Here is a 21,774-nt window from a genome sequence, read left to right on the forward strand (position 1 = left end):
CCTTCAACATATTTAAACCATTTAGAATATCAGGTTCAGATAATTGTATACTGCCAATATTAATAATCGGTTGTACATTATCTACTAAGGAATCATTATCTACCGAATGAGAATGAATAAAATTAGATTTAAAAAACTCCGCAAAAAGATCAGCTTTTTCTTTGGAAGAAATAGCAACTTTATCATTTAAAAACATTGGCGATGGAAAATCACTAGAAGATTTTTTCAATTTAATAAAAGACCAAAAAGATTTAGGGTTACTTTTAATTTTTGCATCGAAATTTTGGATGTACTGATTATAAAGGAATTTATTGAGACACGAAAATTCTCTACTATAATGTTTATATTTATTATAGCTTTCTAAAGAGTTTGTTGATTTATAGATTTTATAAAATTTGTTTCGCAAGTTTTTAATTTTTGTCAAGCCGGACGTATACCACGGTGTTTTGTGCCTTTTTGGGTTCAAAGCGGAGACATAATCGGAACATACCGTTTAATATTAGAGATAAATATATCAAAGCATGCATCCAACGACTGATTTCCAAATATACTAACCCAATCATAATTGGAAATTATTTCATTCAAAAGCAAAAAATCACATTTTTCGAAGTCAAAAGATGAAATTTCTGCATTGGTAGATTGAAAATTGTAAAACTCTACCTTAATAACTAAAGCAACATGATTTGAATCAAGAGTACTTATTGGATGAACACAATTTTCAATTGTGAAACAGATATTTTTGCTAATATATATCAAATCTAAAAACCTATTTAAGGCATTGTGAAAGCAGTTAATTTGCATTAGATCTAGGCTTAACATTGAGTCTATAAAATCAATTTCATGTGAAAGATTAACATTTGTTGCATACATAAACGGGAAATCGGGATGAGCAGACCACACCAATTTACAAAGATTGAAATCGCCAGCAATGAAATAGCTATCACTTTCAGAATTTGGAGCAATACCAAGTATATTTTGTATGTGAGCATCATATAAGCATGTCGAAGATTTCGGCGGAACATACGACACCAAGAAGTAAACTGAGTTTTTAGCTCCCACAACACGAATACATAACTGATCCAACATAACAATTAATAATGAATTAAAGCACTTTTTAACAGCAATCAAAACACCACCACCACGAGAGCAGCCCGTTTTAATTACATCACGGTCCTTGCGATATACTTTATACAGCTTAGTATCGAAATATTCACCATCAGCAAAGTCTGAGTTGAGCCATGTTTCAACAAAAATAAAAACGTCATAATCACATTGCGAAGTCTCCATAAAAATTTGTGAGGATTTAGTGCGAATACCAGAAGTGTTTTGATAATAAATTTTAAGTGAATCAAGATTTTGATAGTTTATGCTGGGGCCAGGTTGTGCTGTTCCTTCGGAAAATTATGAAATGGCCTTAGTTTTACATTAGAGGGCCATGCCATCGGCTGGAAAACGTCGTTATAAAATTCGGCGGCTACTCCTAACAAAAAGTTTACACTTTTTAGTTCATCCATATTTGCATCTTTCTTCACCAGCTTATAGCAGACAAGATTTACGAAACCTCCTCCTAATATTTTAAAATGCAAATTCGCCACTGTACAAGTTTCCAACTCTGCTTCAAGCATTTTAAACATCCTAAAAGTATGCTTTAAAATAAGAATCTATATTGAAATTAATATCGTACGATCATCTTTATGAATATGTTTGAAGAAGTGCTGTAAGTGTGGCGATTTAACAACACTTTGAATTACAAATGGTTTTTATGTGAAACCAAAACGTGACTGGGCTCGACTCAAGTGATCTATCGGTCATCTTTAGAGCTGGCAAACTATCGATATCGGCCCTATTCGATTTTTTCGATATTTCCGTTTTAAAATAAGCGCTCGTGGATTGACCACCTCTATTTATTTAGAATCCAAAATGGCCGACAAACGTGCTTTGTTTACATTTCGTATGTCACTGAAATATCGTTGTAAAATTCAATTTTAAAACGTCGCACAGTGGTTCAGAATCGTTTTTTCCCGGTCAACATTCTGTAACTTTTGAAGGGATAGAGATATTTTCACAATTCTTTTTTTTGTTAGACAGATAACACTATCAGCTTTCCCGTGAATTATAAGCGGTCAAATTCGGTCTGTTAGTTGCAGGGGAATTCAAGGTCAAAATTAAACTTTTGAATTTTTTTTACTATTTTTCATCAAAATATCAGTGTTTTTGTGTTTTTTATATCTTCTTATATATTAAAGATGGTCAAAAGCCAATAAATAAACTATAAAAATACAAAAAAGAACTAAAAAAAAATTCGAAAAAAAAAATTTCACAAAATTTTCACAAAAAAAATTACAAAAAATTTAAATTTTTTCAAAATTTAAAATAAAATGCTCCTTGGGTTTTCATAAAACTTATATAACTCATATAAAAACTCATATACTCCAAAAAATGTTAATTTGTATAAAAAAGCTGTAATTCATATGGGAAATGGTATGGAAAAACACACATTTTTACCCATGTAATTTCAATAAATTTAAAAAAGTGTTAAACGGACGGAACGGGACGGGAACAAAAGTACATATATATGTGCTGAAAGAGGAGACTCTCGGACATATTTCTGTTAAAACAGAACATTGTTCCATGTTGTTCCACAGAAGTTCTAGTCCAATAAATTTAAAATTTCATAAAATTTAGTACCTGAGGAAAAATAAAATAGCTCATGTTGTGTAAACGCTACGGTAATTTGTTTAAACTACTTTTAAAGTCCACAATCCTACCTACCTAACAGTTTCCGAGAAATAACAATTTCTTTCTCCAGAAGTTTTCAAAAATTACGTATTTCTCAAACATGGGAAAAATGTTCGTCTTTAGGGGCACCCCACGCACGCACCTTCCAATATGTTGACCAAATTTTTTGGTTTCCTTAGTTTTAATATGTTTACTATCGAATCCCATATAGAAATTAAATATCTGTGACAAAACAACATTTTGATTTTTGGCCAGGAAAATCGTTTCTTGAACCATTGTGCGTCGTACAGTGGTCGTTTTTTCCTGTTCAAAACTCTGTAACTTTTGAACGGATAGAAATATTTTCATATTTTGTTCGACAGATAACATAATCAGCTTTCCGATGCATTAAAAACATTCGAATTCGATCTAGTAGTAGATCTCTGATGAAAGAAAATTGGAAGCCTTCGAAGTGTGGATTTACCGGCGAGTACTGAAAATACCATGGACTGCGAAAATTTCTAATGACGAAGTACTAAGAAGGATGAATGTAAGCCGGCAGTTAATAAAAACAATAAAAAGGCGAAAAATAGCATATCTTGGACACGTATTAAGGAACAACAAATACAACATTTTACAAGCAATTTTAAAAGGAAAAATTGATGGAAGGCGTGCTAGAGGAAGAAAAGAAACATCTTGGCTCAAAAACATCATGGACTGGACAGGTTATACCGACGAAACTGATCTGCTGAATGCTGCAAGACACAGAGAGCTGACAACCACTATACAATAACATAAATATAATGCGATAAATATTAAAAAACAAAATGAATTGTACGATCACTTATATCCGGATAACGGATGAGTAAATAAAGAAGAAGAAGATGTTGCGTAAACGCTAAACGCACTACTTTTAAAGTCCACAATCCTACCTACCTAACAAAAAACAGCGAACGCAATATATGTTATAGTTTCCGAGAAATAACTATTTCTTTCTCCAGAAGTTTTCAAAAATTACATATTTCTCAAACATGGGAAAAATGTTCGTCTTAAGGGGCACCCCACGCACGCACCTTCCAATATGTTGACCAAATTTTTTGGTTTCCTTAGTTTTAATATGTTTACTATCGAATCCCATATAGAAATTAAATATCTGTGACAAAACAACATTTTGATTTTTGACCAGGAAAATCGTTTCTTGAACCATTGTGCGTCGTACAGTGGTCGTTTTTTCCTGTTCAAAACTCTGTAACTTTTGAACGGATAGAAATATTTTCATATTTTGTTCGACAGATAACATAATCAGCTTTCCGATGCATTAAAAACATTCGAATTCGATCTAGTAGTAGCAGAGGAGTTCAAGATCAAAGTTAAAATTTGAGTTTTTTCATATTTACCATCAAAATATGAGTGTTTTTGAGTTTTTCATATGTTCTAACTATTTAAATTTTATTATTTAAAAATCACTTAAAACAAGAAGCTAGTTTTTCATGATGGAATCTCTCAAATAAAGCGCTTGCAGTTTAATATCGTCACAATTTTTTATTTGAAAGGTTCCATCATGAAAAAATATTTTCTACTTTTAAGTGCATTTATAAATACAACACTCTAACTTATTTTTTTAATTATTGTTTGTTTTTAACTTTTCAGTAATTAAAATTTTTGACCACTGACAACCTCATAATAAAATTATAGTCAATTCAGGTCGAAAATGTATATAAACACTTTAAAATGCCTGAAATCGTGTGTAGCTATTGGGAACTCCAAATGCCAAGTTTCAGCCAATTCGGCCAAAAAAATGAAGAAAAAATCCTTAAAATACGTTAAATCCGGTGGTACCGCTATATGGGGCTATAAGAAAAAATGGACCCATATTACTTTTGGTTACATATTCATGTATTGTCATCCAAGTCTGAAAAGTGTGAAAAGTCTTCGTTCGATTGGTCAACTGCAACTGTGTGGAAAATGAGTTACTAGATTTGAACTAAACAGACACCAAGCAAGTTAAATAAAACACTGTAAAAAGGGCTAACACCAATAAACAAACCAAGCAAATACAAAAAAAAAATTAAATTAAAATATTTTCCAAAATTAAAAAATACTCCTTGGGTTTTCGTAAAACTCATATAACTTTTATAAAAACTCATATATTAAAAAAATGTTCATTTGTGTAAAAAAAGCTATAATTTATATGGGAAACGGTATGAAAAAACACAGGTTTTAAGCTATGCAATTTCAAAAATTTTAAAAAAGTGTTAAACGGAAGGAGCGGTTGCAATATTATACATATATGGATTGAAAGAGGGCACACTCGGGCATCATCATTCTGTGAAAGCGGAACATTGTTCCAAGCTGTTCCCTAAAGTTGGAATTTCACTAAAATTTGTACCTGAAGAAAAATAAAATTGCTAACTTCCTGTAATTTTATTGTAATTTATTGAAACGGTCCTACCTACCTAACAAAAAACAACGACAACAATATCTGTTGTAGTTTCCGAGAAATAGCTACTTCTTCCTCCAGAAATTTGCAAAAATTACTACTACTATTTTCCAAAATTGCAAAAAATGGTCGTCTTTAGGAGAAATCCACGCCCACACCTTCCAACATTTTGACCTAATTTTTTGGTTTCCTTAGTTTTAACATGTTTATTATCGAATCGCATATAGATATTAACAATCAGTAACGACAAAAATTGTTGTCCTGAACCACTGTGCGTCGGTACTTTAAGCCTGCATGCTCTCGATGTTGAGTTTGAAGAGATTTGTTTCAGCTCAATTTGTGGATATCATTTTGGAGATTAATATCCCTGCTATTACGTTGGGGTCATTTGAAAATTGCATTTATCATCACCGTGTTCCCTACAGGAACAAAATAATTAAAATTTCTTACTACTCAGTGCATAAATTTTTGAGATCTACTGTATTCGATTAGTTTTATCAACATTTTATGCTTAGAACTGTTTTTATGGTAAGTGTATACACATATGATGTTATGTATGTATGTTTTTTTTTTTGCATTTGCCTTACACCTTTTTCGTCTCTAACATTACAACAACATGCAGAAAAAGAAGATTGGCATTTACAGTTATAATTGTTGCATTCAATATGTACAAAGCCGACTGCTTTTATTTCTGTGACAAATTTCATAGAGATCGTATTGAAGTTTTTTTTTTCAGTCATTTGAAAAATTTTATAGTGATCAGCGAATATTGTAAATCTAATATTGCTGAGAAAAAATTGTGGTAAAACAAGGATCCTAGTATAAGTATTTTATATATATTTTCTCAATCCATTGTTTATATACGATCATTTTTATTCATAATATCAGAGATGGCAAATGAGTGAGCATGAAATTGAGGAATTCTTGAGTGACTTTGAAGATGACGCAAGTGATGATGGTGATCTAATTTTGTACTTGAGGAAGAAGAATGTTTTTCTTCAGAACAATCAATTTCCAGTGACATAGAAGCAATCACATCATCGGACGTAATAAGTGGCACAGAATTTTTTGACAAAGATCGAAAGATAAAGTGGAGTACAGTATTTCCTCCGCAATGTCTAAGCCGTGCACCGAGTGAAAATATTCTTCACACAAAACCTGGAGTGACTTCTTATGCTATTCATCGAATATCAAATATTCGTGATGCATTTGATGTATGTCTTACCGAAGCTATGAAAAGGGATACCATTCACTACAGTAATTTGGAAGGAGATTCTGTTTTCGAAAATTTTCAATATATAGATGATATTGAGTTCGATGCTTACTTGGGACTTCTTATACTAATTGGTATGTATGTAATGTTTTTTCCTATTATAATTTTATATAGGATATATGTATTTTTATTTTAGGAGTTTATAGGTCATATGGTGAAAGTGTTGATTCTCTGTGGGACGAGTTTCATGGACGACCTTTTTGAGAGCAATAATGTCTTTGGAGCGATTTAGAAATATTTCTCGCGTACTCGCATTTGACGATAGGCAAACGAGAAGATCAGAGGAGATAAACTCGCCCCTATTCGAAACTTTTATGAGCAATGGACTCAAAACTTAGAAATTCTTTACGTGCCAAACGGTAATATAACGGTTGATGAAGAGCTTATTCCTTTCCGAGGTAGATGCCCATTCAAACTGTATATTCCAAGTAAACCGGGGAAATACGGTATGAAAGTCTGGATAGCCGCTGATTCTGATACTGCATTTTGCTTACAATTCCAAATTTACTTGGGCAAATTGGGAGACAATGCTGAAAGAAATCAAGGTGGAAGCGTTGTACTAGACTTGGTTGCTCAATATCGTGGACGAAATGTGACTACCGACAACTTTTTTACGAGTCATAAACTTGTAATAGAACGGCTAAAGCAAAAAATTACTATTGTAGGCACAGTCAGAAAACATAAGCGTTTTTACCGGATCATGCTACAACACAACAATTGCGTAAGATTCCAGTACACTCAAGCAAATTCTTTTTTCATGAAAAAGAAACGATTGTTTTGTATGTACCTAAAAAATAAAAAATGGTTTATTTGCTTAGTACTCTTAACAATAACAGCAAGATTTTAGAAGATCATCCAAAAAAAATTCCGGAAATAATTGAACACTGCAACTCGACAAAAGGAGGAGTCGACACATTGGACCAAATGGTTCGTACATATTCATGCAAAAGAAAAACCAATCGCTAGCTGGTTGCTTTCTTCTCTAACTTATTAGATATATCTGCTCTCAATGCTTTTATAATGTGGACCGAAATAAATCCATGGCAAAACAATAAATTGTACAAAAGACGCCTATTTTTAGAACAACTCGGTGAAGCTTTAGCTCATGACCATATGAAAAGACGTAGTCGGCTTCCTCGCGCAGAAGCATCTGCGGCATTAGTACTAAGAATTCAAGAAGAATCACCATCTACGAGTTCACCTTTTCCAGAACAGGGCGCCAGTAATCGAAAGAGGTGCAAATTTTGCCCATCGAATAAGAAAAGAAAAACTTTCGCTGAATGCGTAACTTGCAGAAAACCGGTATGTCTCACCGACAAACAATTACTATAACAACTACCTATTGTAATGATTATAAGTCTTAAAATCGTTTAAGAAGTAATATTGCAATGATCTCGAACCTTAAAAAATCGTTTTATAAATGTACAATTTTAAATTTCTTCATTAAATAGTGGGGGTCATAAAATGACCCCAACATAACATGTGTGATTTTTTTCTAACGTAGTACCAGGGATATTACATATTTCACTTTCTATTGTTACTGACTGGTCGGACGAGTGCCGAGAATAACACTGTGCGACAACAAAAAAATGACGAGGAAAATCGAGTACATTATGAAAGTAGAGCTAAAAATATGAGACACGTGTATCGGCGTTTGAAAAGTTTACGTCGCAAAGTAACCAAAATAGGCGGGGCAAGTTCTGCCCATTTTTAATTTTTTCGAAATATTCGAGTTAAGATATCTTTGCATTTTAGGTATATAGTGTCTTTGGCAACTTTACAGAGGAGTATGTGGGCAATAGTTTTGTTAAAAATTTTAACCCACATGCGGTTCATCAAAGGGGTCTTTTTCGTCCTTTTTTCAAAAATCTTTCAAAAACTCCAAAAAAAAGGGGTTGTATCAAATCCAAATATCCTACAAAATTTTTCGCCATAAAATTTTACTATAGGTCTCAGAATACACCAAATCTGTAACTCTTGTCTAATCGCCAGGAATCTCTAAAAATTAAAAACACGTTTTAGGGTTAAAATCGGACTTCATCTGAGTTTATTCAAAATTGTCCCACAAAACATAATTTTAGATAGATGATGTCAGAGACAAAAATATTCTTCGTCAAATTTCACTATGGGTCACCAAAGAAATGAAATGTATATTTACATTTTATAGCATGAAAATATCAGTATCAATTTTGCTGAAAAAACTTGAAAATATTTCCCAATTTTTTGATGAAAAATTGTTCCTTCTTTTTTCGAGTTGGTACATGGAAGTAATATAACACTTGGTTATAGGTGAATAGTGTCAAAGGATGAAAAATTCTACATAAAAAATCACTCTGAGTTTCAATATAAACTATATATCTATGTATACTATTTCCTTAAAAAATTAAATTACAAACTTATATATATTAGGATGAAATTATATGTTTTAATTTTGGACTGTTAATTTTACATAATTCCATACTGGATCAAAATCTAGCAAAATCCTTCACTTTTTGGGAATATTGTTAAAGAAAGAAATGTTCCAAAAGAAATTTCATTGTGAGTCTCTGAATAAAAGAAATCTGTAACCATAACGTATAACATTCTTAGCAGCCCTTGTTTTTGGTGTAGGGTTAGGGCCGTATTTTACAATTTTTAACCAGATTGTCGTTGTGATTAAAAAATATAAATATCTTTTTGATGGTTTTTCGTTATAAATTCATACAGAAGATGTTGTGTGTTCAATTTAAATAGCTTTAAAAACATTTGTGGTGAATATATATTTGAAAAATATAGAAAACCCAGATCGGACCTGCCAAAAATTTCGTATTTTTTATATTTTAACTTAAATCACGTATTTAGGTTAAGCCATTGGTTGCTTATATTGTATGTGAAAATACATTAGAGGTCTACGGCTATGGTCCAGTGAAAATATAGGTGTCATATAGGCTCTCACATGTACAATTTGGTGTGGTCCAAAAAAACTACAAAGATGGGACTCACTCGCCTTGGTGGCATTTACATAATTAACTATAGCAATTGACATAAATGAATATATCATAACTGGGTTCGTTATGGTCATTCATGATACAGCTATTTATGTCAAATGCTAGTGTTAATTCCGTAAATGCCACCAAAGTAGGAGTTAGTCCCATCATTGTAGTTTTTTGGACCGCACCAAATTGTGCATGTGAGAGCCCATATGACACCTATATTTTCACTTGACCATAGCCGTAGACCTGTAATGTATTTTCAGCTACAATATAAGCAACCAATGGCTTATCCAAACTACGGAATTTAAGTTGAAAATACTAAAAATACGGAATTTGGGCGGGTCCAATGTGGGTTTTTGATATTCTAAATATATATGCAACACAAATATTTCAAAAGCATTATGAATGGAACGTACAACATCTTCTGTATGAATTCACAACGAAAAACCATCATTATGATATTTACAGAACCCAATCACAACGACAATCTGTATGGAAATTGGGAAATATGGCCCTAAAACATATATATCAAAAACAAGTGCTGCTAAGAATGTTATATGCTATGGTTACACATTTCTTTTATTCAGAGACCCATAATGAAATTTCATTTGGAACATTTCTTTCTTTAACAATATTCCCAAAAAGTAAAGGATTTTGCTAGATTTTGATCCAGTATGGAATTATGTAAAATTAACAGTCCAAAATTAAAACATATAATTTCATCCTAATATATATATATAAATTTTGCTTTGTTCCAGAACCTGCAAGAAGCTACTACTTTTTACTACGATAGCATTTTTTCCTTTATGTTATCGGAAAAAATAGTAAAAATTAGTAGATTCTTGCAGTTCTGGAACAGACCATTTGTAATCTAATTTTTTAAGGAAATAGTCATGATACAATGATACAAGGTAACCTCACGCTCACAACTCACAGAGTTGTATTCGCTTTCTGTCCCTTCATTGACAAAATGATTTTGACAAACTTTGTATGTATATGTTAAAATATACATACATATGTCACTTATGTTTACATTTTCAATTTAAATTTTTCCTATAATTTGGAGTCGATTATTAATGTTCGTTCGTCCGGCTGGAGTATAACTCTCGAACGGATCAGCCGATGTGGTGCACATTTTGGTCCTCGTTATATTATATCTAAACTAGATGATCCATATCTGTCCGTACAACCCCCAAAAAAGTTCAATATTTTTCGCTGATGTGGTGCGTACGGGTAAGTAACCAGTTTGGTCCATAATTTGCATATCGTAATATTTCTTCTTGATATAGATGATAGATCGACTGTATCGGTATCATCCCTTGGGTGTCTCCCACAGTAAATGTTGGCATAAATGAAGTTTGGACGCACGTCATGATATATTTTGCAGCATGCAGGATTTTTCGTGGGAAAGTACATACTTCCGCTCTGTCCGAAATTTGCACATCAAAAAAGTTCTTCCAAACGTGCAACAAATCAAAGAACAAAAATGTTAGAGGATCGATTTGGCATTTTTCCCAAAGGTATTCCTTGCGGTCTTGTTTAGAGCGATATAATGTGTTTTTTGGACAAGCGAATGCTTCCACACATATTAGTCTAAAAGCTTCAAGAATTCCTACTGGTAGTCACAATAATTGAAAGGAGAGAGTGCGATTGGACCAACTTTTGCACAACGTAATATTTCTCTCAAATATGCGTCCTTGCTTCCTGACATGAGCCAAAGCTCAAAACATCCTACGGTAACCAACTAAAATGGTTGTTTGGCACAATAACTATCGAGGGAAATGACTCCTAAAAATAGATCAAGTGCAAGATGGACTAAGGCGTGTCGAAAAGTTTATAGCGCGTGTTCGTAATCATGACTACAGCACTTGTTAATATATGTCTTATTTAGATGATATGTATTTTTGCATCATTGATGTTTAATAATAAAAAATTGGAAAGTTATTATGGCTACAACATTGTATTATTTTGTGCCGGGGGAATTAACACATTCTGAGATATGGACCCGAAATGACACACTATTTAGTGCCACTCCTTCTCTCGCACTAAAGTTTTTCCGTTTCTAATACCTACCCCACAAACGCATAAAATGCTATTTATGATTTTTTTATTAGGACATTTTTCAGCCTTTATTATTTTGTGTACAGCCGTAGAAGAGATTCTAATGAAAAAGCAGAAGACTAGGACTGACTTCCGTATCGTCAGATGCTATGTTGTTTTTAAACTTCGTCAACATATTTCAATAAATGCATCAGAAATATAAATGATACATGTTTGGTTTTTAACTTCGTTAATAATGCGCAATTGCGACGTTCTGATCTACATAGCTTCGCATTTGTTAACTATCACGGCATTATGAAACACAATACTTCAGACATTTGCCAAGCATCTGACGTTACAAAATTCAGCCTACATATATACATATATTACAAATAATGGATAATAGTTTGGTGGCAACAGCAGAAAAGTGGCTCTTAACCAATTCAACGTTGTTCTCATTGAGATCTTGAGACGGCGGACATGAGGGAAGACTTTGATGCGCAGATCACAGACAAGCTTGCTGATTGTTTCAGTTTATTAAGGCGAGACAAATAGGTATTAGCCATCTTGGGTTGACTGAAGTTGCATTCCTTCGATGACAAAACGATTCCCATATGACAAAACGACCAACAAAGCCAACATGAGCCAATTTCAACAAGTTCCGCTTGTCAACACTTGTGTTTCAATTCCGGGAAATGTTAGGGAAAGCACGACACAAGGATTCGTCTACGCAATATACGATGAAGGGTCCACAGCAGGCAATGCGACGACGGTCGGGCATGGTTCCACAGTCAGCACGGAAGCGTTACACATTTGGTCTTTTGCAACATTTGTACTTCATCAGAAACGATCAATGGATCATCAGAATGGATCAATGTCATCAATGTTGTGACCCTTAGATTGGACAAAGGTTGTTAAGCCGGAAGCAGCGATGACAGATACCAAAGCGTAGCTGGTTTAGTAGTTGGTTTACATTACCGAAGGGTACCATTGGGGAAGTCTTAGTAGGGGCGAACATGCGTGGCGTCACAAAGCGAATGACAAGAGCGATGACTACAACAACAACCACCACGGACTCGGGGAATACAAGCAACAGCACCTGTAACAAGCAACACACATTTTATATATAAAAATGTAATTCCATACATCAGCGCTCCAATTCAATTACTTACCAGCCTTTTCGCTGACAACGAAATAAGTTCTACGCTAGTTATCAATGAATATCGTTGACGATATCAAGGACAATGGCTTCCTTAAACACTGCTCGCAAGCAAACGCTCTTTTCCTTGATTCATCCATTTCCCAATATACGAGACAATTTTTCGCATAGTTTGTGTATCTGCAGTCCGGAATTATACTAATTAAATGAATCGCGAAAAGAACACACTTTCTCCCGCAATAGTGCCAAAGATGATGCTACATCGCTTGGCTAATTTAAATAATTATTAATTGAAATGTATTTGTTCCAAAAAATTATATATGTACTAGATAAAATGTAAACAAACAATATTTTGTTATTGTTGTCATTGCCATACAATAACAACAACTTTCATATTGTTTGGAATGCAGGGTTGTATTTGGCAGCTCAAGGACGGTTTTTTCAAATGAGATTACCTTCTTATTCTGTCATGGAAATAGTATACATAGATATATAGTTTATATTGAAACTCAGAGTGATTTTTTGTGTAGAATTTTTCATCCTTTGACACTATTCACCTATAACCAAGTGTTATATTACTTCCATGTACCAACTCGAAAAAAGAAGGAACAATTTTTCATCAAAAAATTGGGAAATATTTTCAAGTTTTTTCAGCAAAATTGATACTGATATTTTCATGCTATAAAACGTAAATATACATTTCATTCCTTTGGTGACCCACAGTGAAATTTGACGAAGAATATTTTTGTCTCTGACATCATCTCTCTAAAATTATGTTTTGTGGGACAATTTTGAATAAACTCAGATGAAGTCCGATTTTAACCCTAAAACGCGTTTTTCAATTTTAGAGATTCCTGGCGATTAGACAAGAGTTACAGATTTGGTGTATTCTGAGACCTATAGTAAAATTTTATGGCGAACAATTTTGTAGAATATTTGGATTTGATACAACCCCTTTTTTTAGGAGTTTTTGAAAGATTTTTGAAAAAAGGATGAAAAAGACCCCTTTGATGAACCGCATGTGGGTTAAAATTTTTAACAAAACTATTGCCCACATACTCCTCTGTAAAGTTGCCAAAGACACTATATACCTGAAATGCAAGGATTCCAAGATATCTTAATTCGAATATTTCGAAGAAATTAAAAATGGGTGGAACTTGCCCCGCCTATTTTGGTTACTTTCCGACGTAAACTTTAAAAACGCCGATACACGTGTCTCATATTTTTAGATCTACTTTCATAATGTACTCGGTTTTTCCCATCATTTTGAAAAAAAATTGAATTTTGTTGCACAGTGTAATTAACAAAAATTAGAGGAACAAAACAAAAATTAATCATGGGAATTAAATTCCTCAAAATCATAAATCCGTTCTGCAGTATACTTCCAGAAATTGCCAAACCCGAACGCAAGATCCAATTCAGAGAGAAAATGCTATGCTTCATCTTCTTAGTATGCTGTCAAATCCCTCTGTTCGGTATCATGAGTTCCGACTCGGCTGAACCTTTTTACTGGATTCGTGTAATTTTGGCCTCAAATCGTGATATCCTTATAGAATTGGCTTTCTCTCCCATTGTTACATCTCGCTTTATTATGCAATTGTTGGCTGGTGTCAAAATCATTGAAGTTGGTGACACTCCCAAGGATCGTGGTTGTTTCAATGGTGTCCAAAAACTCTTTGGAATGGTTTTTACTATTGGTCAAGTCATTGTTTATGTCATGACTGGCGTGTATGATGATCTATCTGAAGTAGGTGTTGGTGTTTGCTTGTTGATCATCATCCAATTACTTGCCGCCGGTTTGATTGTGTTGCTTTTGGATGATTTGTTGCAAAAGGGGGTGGGCTTGGGTTCCCGTATTTCTCTTTACATCGCCACCAAAATTTGCGAAAAATTTGTACAGAAGGCCTTCTCTCCCACTGCCGTTACAACTGGGCGTGGTACGAAGGTGGCATTATTGCCTTGTTCTACTTGATGGCCACTCGTAAAGAAATTGTTCGAGCTTTGTGTGAAGCCTGCTACCGACAAAACTTGCCAAACTTTTGAACTACCGTTCTCGTCTTTGCCGTTGTCATCTACTTCTAAGGTTTCCGTGTTGATTTGTCCATTAAATCTGCCCGTTATTGCGTTCAACACCATGAAATTGTTCTACACCTCAAACAAATGCATGCGAAAATGTTGGCCGTGAAATTCCAAGGTAAATTCAACACCAACCTCGGCGGATGTTGATGATGTCTGATGATGCCGGCCCAGCTCGCTCCTTTCCCACCCTAAGCCCCATAGCCACCTGAAAGTGTTGGTCACATCTTTACCGATCCCATACACGCCATTCTCTTTAAGTTTATAAAACACTTTGCGAATTTTTTTATTCGTTTACACAAAAAGCTTATATAATCACATCTGTTAATTCCTGGTCCATACTAGAGTGAATTCACTGAAAAAATTTCATAAAATTAAGCGTATCCAGATCGAGTTGCATACTAAAGTAATTATTTAAACTGCTGTAATGGGGAACTAGATTTAAGAACGCCTAATTTCGTGATTTTTTTTAATGAAGTCACTTTAGTGTGGACCTGTGCTATCAATTTGCTTTAAAAAATTCAGGTCATTGCTTCTACGGCTGTTCTTTAGTAACGTCAAAATTTTCGAAAATATTGACATAAAAAACTATTTATCGATATTGGCGTAAAAAATAAGTATCGATATTTCCATCGATGGTTTGCCAACTCTAGTCATATTGTGAAGTTTTGAAATACGTAATAACCTAATTTATTAAAAAATAGGGACAAGAGAGACTTCTCTCATATCAATGAGACCAGCTCGAGTCTAATTTTAGCTGAATGAAATGGAACCTTATTTTTTCGCTATACCGGATTTGGTGTTTTTCATTGTATAACAGGCTGGAAAGCGGATTAATACTTTCTTATTTGTCCTAAATGTAATTAATTTTGCGAATAAAACTTCATTACACTCCATTTTATTAGAACTGTTATGCATTACAACAACACTGCCTATGTTCTGGGAAAATGCTTGATATTGATGTTTGCTACACACACCCACTCACAAAATCATCACCATGTCATGTTTATCCTTCAACGCTGCTCAACGATGTGAAAATTTTGTCGAATATTAATTTGCATATGGACAACGCATCAACACGATCAAAATGGGGAAACGCCAATGCACTTTCGTCTTTTCCGATAATCCCCAAAGGCTAAAATAAACTATTTTAAGGGAAATCGTGTCTACTACCATAAGTTATGCTCTATGCTCAAAGCTTTAAATTTGTGTGTAACTAAACGCCATGTGTTTGATTATGAATGGACCACAAAAAATATGTTGGTTTAGGGCAAAAATCAAATTTCATAGTTTAACATGAAAAGGCCAAGCTCAACGCTTGTGGGGAGAAGTAATTTAAATACAAATTTTGAACAACAATTGAATGTTGAATGGTCAGTGGAAATTAATTCGTATATATTCAAATCAAAGTAAGGACGTTTTGAGGGGGAATTGATCAAATTGAACATAGAAAAATATATTGATTTATTTTGATTTTAAAATTTTCCCACGAATATCCCAGAAGGGACAAGGGAGACATCTCTCATATGAATGAGTTAAGTTAATCGGAATTAAGATTAACTCAACCGTATGGGACCAACTTTATATGGCGGAGTCCGAACGTCTCTAAAATACTCAGGAAATATCGCTTCCACGGCTGTACAAAATTTGGACCAAATCTGTATCCCAACCAAGTTGGTTGATTGTTTGACAATACTTACTTAGCTGGCCCATTACAGAACATTTGTTCAATAGACCTAACTAAGAAAAGATCTCCAATTCTCGCTTTAGTGCTTCGGATTCTGGAATACCGCGCCTTGTCATCTCTTCCTCCACTTGTTTGCGCCATCTATTATTTAGCCTGTCAATTCTGCGTGCACCGCCATGCGGCCCGAATTTATACGCCTTTTTAGCGGGTACATCATCGCCCATTTTTATGATATGGCCTAGCCAACGCAATCGCTGCATTTCGATACGTTTATCTATACTGATGTCGTTGTATAGCAGATACAGCTCGTGGTTCATACGACGTCGATATTTACCGTCAACGCAGATTGGTCCGTAGATCTTTCGAAGAATTTTTCTCTCAAACACGCCAAGCACTGCCTTATCTGCTTGCGCAAGTACCCAGGCTTCGGAACCATACATCAGCACGGGTAGTATCAGTGTTTTGTAAAGCGTTATTTTTGTTTGACGAGTTGTGGCTGTGTTTTTGAAGTGCTTACTTAAGCCAAAGTAGCGTCTGTTGGCCAATACAATTCTTCTTTTTATTTCACAACTGATGTTGTTTGTTGTGTTTACGGCAGTGCCGAGGCATACGAAGTCTTTTACTACCTCAAAATTATAAGAACCAACTTCAACCGTTGGTCCGATTTCAATGGACGCATTGCCCGTCGACACCATCAACTTGGTCTTCTCGACATATAAGAAGCATGGCATTCTTGCTTAAGTCATATCTGGTAAATGACTAAAGACCAAGTTCGACCCAATTCAAATGTGATTCTGAAATCTTTTTATTAGGTCGAAATTGGTCATTAGTCTTCAGCAAGAATGCCATGCTTCTTATGTGTCGAAGCCTTTAGCGTCATTTTACAAAGCCGAATGAGTTTTGCAGGGATACCAATTTTCAGGCATTTCTTGGAATGCCTTTGAAAGTAGCGGGCTGTCGAAGGCTGCTTTAGAATCGACAAAAAGGTGGTAGGTGTCGATCTGCAACTCTTGGGTCTTCTCCAGGATTTGCCGCAGGGTAAATATCTGGTCGATGGTGGACTTGCCAGGTCTAAAGCCGCATTGGTATGGTTCAATTATTTCGTTGACCAAACCCCATGGTCGTTCGCATAATATCCCTGACACTATCTTGTAGGCGATAGGGAGAAGACTTATGCCAATGTAGTTGAAGCATAAAGTCTTATCTCCTTTCTTATGGTCGGGACACAGTATACTCAGGTTCCAATCGTCGGTTACGCGTTCTTCCTGCCAGGTGGAGAATTAGCTGATGCATACACCTTATCAGCGTGTCGCCTGCGATTTTAAACAGCTCAGCTGGTAAGCCATCAGCTCCTGCTGCCTTATTATTCTTCAGCCGGTTTATTGCTGTCTTTACCTCATCTTGGCCGGGTGGTATACATTCAGTACCATCTTCTGGGATTGGATCTGTGGTATCTTCGTCGACTTCGCTACTATTGGATACCAATAGTTTGGAAAAATGCTATTTCCATATCCTTAGCGCACTCCCTGTATCAGTTACCAAATTACCTTGCTGGTCTCTACAGGAGGATGTGCCAGTTCCAAAGCCATCAGTTTGATGTTTCACTCTTTGATAGAATTTTCGGACTTCATTCTATCTCCTGTACATCTCGATTTGTTCACACTCCCGCTTTTCCATCTCTCTCTTTATCCTGCGGAAAAGACGTTTCTCCTCTCTCCTTTTCTCTCGATAGCTCTCTCGTGTCCTACGTGTTGCTACTGATGTTAAAGTAGCCCTACATGCCGCATTTTTCTCTTCGGTAGCAGCAAGACACTCCTGGTCATACCATGGATTCCTTGGTGGTGGTCTCTGGTATCCAAGTACTGATTTTGCGGCTGTTTGCATGGAGTGGACAATGTTTTGCCATTGTCCCGTTATGTTATCGGGACGAGGAGTGCTTTGATTAAGCAATTGAGCCGGTTGAGTGGAATATGCTGTGGCTATTTGTTGTGATTGCAGCTTACCGATGTCCAACATCCGTGTTGTGACTGTTCGCACTTTGTTTGCTACGTTTAATCTGGTACGTACCTTTGCTGCAACAAGGTAGTGGTCAGAGTCTATGTTTGCACCTCGGAACGATCGTACATCCAACACGTTGATGCATGTCTTCCATCTATCACCACGTGATCAATTTGATTACTTGTTCTTTGATCTGGAGACAGCCGGTGCCCCTATGAATATCGAGATGCTTACATCTGGTACTGCTACCCACCAAGTTTTTTTGCAGCTGCAAAGTCTATCAGCCTCATACCATTGTCAGATGTTTCGCTGTGGAGACTGAATTTCCGGAGTGTTGGGCTAAATATATTCTCCTTTCCAATGTTGGTATTAAAATCGTCTAGAATAATTTGAATGTCATGGGCAGCGCAGCGGTCATAAGATTCTTCTAAGCGCTCTTAAAATATATCTTTGGTCTGTTTGCCTGTTTGTGAAAAATTTTGCTTTTAATCGAATTGCAGCGAGTCTTTCATTTACTGGGGTGAAACTGGAGACCAGATGTTTTAACCTCCGATCAACTACAAATCCGCAACCAAAATCATGCTTTGTGTCATGGCAGCTACGAGTATAATACAGTGCGTCACCTTTAGGTGTTGTTGTGACGCCTTTCCCAATCCATCGTTTTTCTTGTATGGCAGTAATGTCGGCCTTGTACTTTTCAAGAACCTCTGCCTTCTCTATAAAGAGTGCGACCATTCCAGGTGCAGATTCGCAGATCATGGTCCTTAAAACGTTAGCGGGGTTCGCCAACTTTAGAGGGATTTGTTTTTCTTTTCTTTCGTTTTTTCATAGTAGGCTGCTTTTTTTCTAAGGGAGGGTTACTAACCCAAAGTTTTTAACGTTCTTATGGGTGAACGCGCTGCACATTATAGCTCACTACCTTTAACGGGTGTTAAAGGCAGTTCCCCAGGTGACAACACGGGGAGGTCAGTGTCCATTTGAGATGAGAGAGGGACCACGATAAATCCTGGACTTTGCCATGTTAAAGCCGGTCAGGACCGTTCCTTGGTGTCTTTCATCCCCTACGTCACCCGGTTGTTTGACAATTCTCAACTCATTAAAATAAAAATTACAATAATTTCCATGAACAATATTCATCTCAAAATTGAAGTCTTTTTAAATGTTCACCTTTGTTAAAGAATTTCGAAACTAATCCTTCTTTAATAAATCAAACTCACTCATATATTTTCTCTTGGGGTTTTCACACAATGATATGCACTTAATGGCACATATTTAACAAATAATTTCCAAAAATACTTTTAAACTGCAATTCGAAAAACAATTTGTATCTGCATTGCAATATGACGGCGGCACATGGTCCGTTGAAATTTGTCCGTGTGTTTTCGTAGTTTTATGATGAGCATTTTCGATACGCCCACACATTATTTGCCCGACTGCACGATCGTCTCGGTGGGGGTATTATTGTAATGTAATTATTAACCGATATGATTTATGACCATGAGAAATATTCGTTTACAGGTACATCGACGAGCAGAAATTACGCCGTGTGTTTACAGACACACAGTTTTAGACGCCACCAAAAGATCCTTGTGAGATCACATAAATATATTTAGAAAAATAAAGACAAGTGAATGCATGCACATTGTATATCACCACGTGTATAATTTGATTTAGTTCTATTTCCAGAGAAACTGTTGGTCGACGATAAAGCAGAAAACAAGCTGTTTACATTGTAAAAATAATTAAATCGTGTATGTGATTAGCCTAATTACACATTCCTGTTTACCTGATTATTTTTGCATGAAAACAAGTGAGCAAAGGCTATAGTCGGGACGGGGCCGACCATGTGATACCCTACACCACTACCCCTGTGCATAAGCTTTCCACTGGTAAACATTTCTTTTAGGGAATATAATCCGACTACCACCGAAAATAATATGCCTCTTTCTCTCTGGGAACCCCATAAGCAACCAAAATTTCGTGACCATCCGATCATTTGCAGTACCAAACATCCCCAACGAAAACTAAATACCAAATTTAAGTGGTATATTGAGGCCACAACATTCAAAATACCGAAAATCGGGAGGTACCCTTCTATGAGAGCTATATAAAGGCGTGGACCTATACCGACAAAATTCCTGGGGGAAGGTTTTATACCCACAGCAAGGACTAAATACAAATCTTTAGCCATTTCGGTGTAATATTGAGGTCACAACCTTCAAAATACCGAAAATCGGGAGGTACCCTTCTATGGGGGCTATATAAAGTCGTGGACCTATACCTGAAGACGGAATACCAAACTTTACCATTTCTGAAGAATATTAAGGCCAAATACCGAAAATTGGGTGGTACCGTTCTATGGGGGTTATATGAAGGTGAAGGTCATTCCGGTGTGATAATGAAGTTAAAACCTTAATAACACCGAAAATCGGGTGGTACCGTTACATGGGGGTTATATCAAAACGTGGACCGATATAGCCCATTTGCAGTACCAAACATCGTAGGAGCAATATAAACTTATATACCAAATTACAAAGCTCTAACTTAAGAATTACGAGCTGCATCCTGATTTCAACAGACGGACAGACGGACATGGTTATATCGACTTAGAATTTTACCCTAATCAAGAATATATATACTTAATAGGGTCTTCGATGAATATTTTGATGTATTACAAACGGAATGACAGATTTAATTATACCCTCCATATTATGGTGGAGGGTATAATAAATATTGGTGTAGTTTTATGTTTACTTATTCAAACATACATATGTATGTATGCATACATACAGTCATACGCTCAATTATTTTGACAAAATTTACATTTTGTCGTAAAAGGCATATTGTAATTATTGTTCGTATTCATAAAACGGACTGTTAAGGTTTTTTCTTTGACCAACGAATCTCGAGCTTAATTTCTGATTAGGCAGGCGGATGTTTGAATAGGGAGGCAGAAGCAGAACGGCATAAGTATCTTTCTTTTTGGTAGTTTTATTTTTTTTAGCTACATTATTTACATTTAGGTAAAAAAATGCATTTGAAAGTCATAGATTTCAAATTAGTATAGGGAATGTTGGTGTTGGTAGTTGCACATTGTCCAAGTTTACGAAAAACCTAGCCAAAACTCTAAAAATGGATTTAGAACTAACCTTGGGTACTTATGTTTTTCGGGTCGTTGCACAGTGGTCGAAATCACTGATCTAGCGGCGCGAAATTAATAACTTGGAAACGAATGGAAATATCTTTCTGAAATTTTGCACAAACTCAGTCTGTGTCCGTGGGTAATAATGGACTAAATATGAACAACATCGGCTAATATTTTGGTATAGCCCCCATATAACGGTACCTCCTGATATTCGGTATTGTGAGGATTTAAGCCACCCTTTCCTTCCATATTAGTTGTAATTTGCT

The 21,774-nt window shown here is 35.4% G+C and overlaps 1 protein-coding gene and 1 pseudogene across 4 annotated transcripts in view; both read left to right on the forward strand.

Annotated features, from left to right (window-relative positions):
• Window positions 1–21,774, forward strand: part of heph (polypyrimidine tract-binding protein 1 heph) — a 757,797-nt gene that overhangs the window by 114,256 nt on the left and 621,767 nt on the right. The window lies entirely within an intron of this gene.
• On the forward strand, window positions 13,939–14,828 carry LOC141391959 (protein transport protein Sec61 subunit alpha-like; annotated as a pseudogene).

Source organism: Musca autumnalis, unplaced genomic scaffold, assembly GCF_047663935.1.
Source record: "Musca autumnalis isolate F117 unplaced genomic scaffold, ASM4766393v1 scaffold_1, whole genome shotgun sequence".
Classification (NCBI taxonomy): domain Eukaryota; kingdom Metazoa; phylum Arthropoda; class Insecta; order Diptera; family Muscidae; genus Musca; species Musca autumnalis.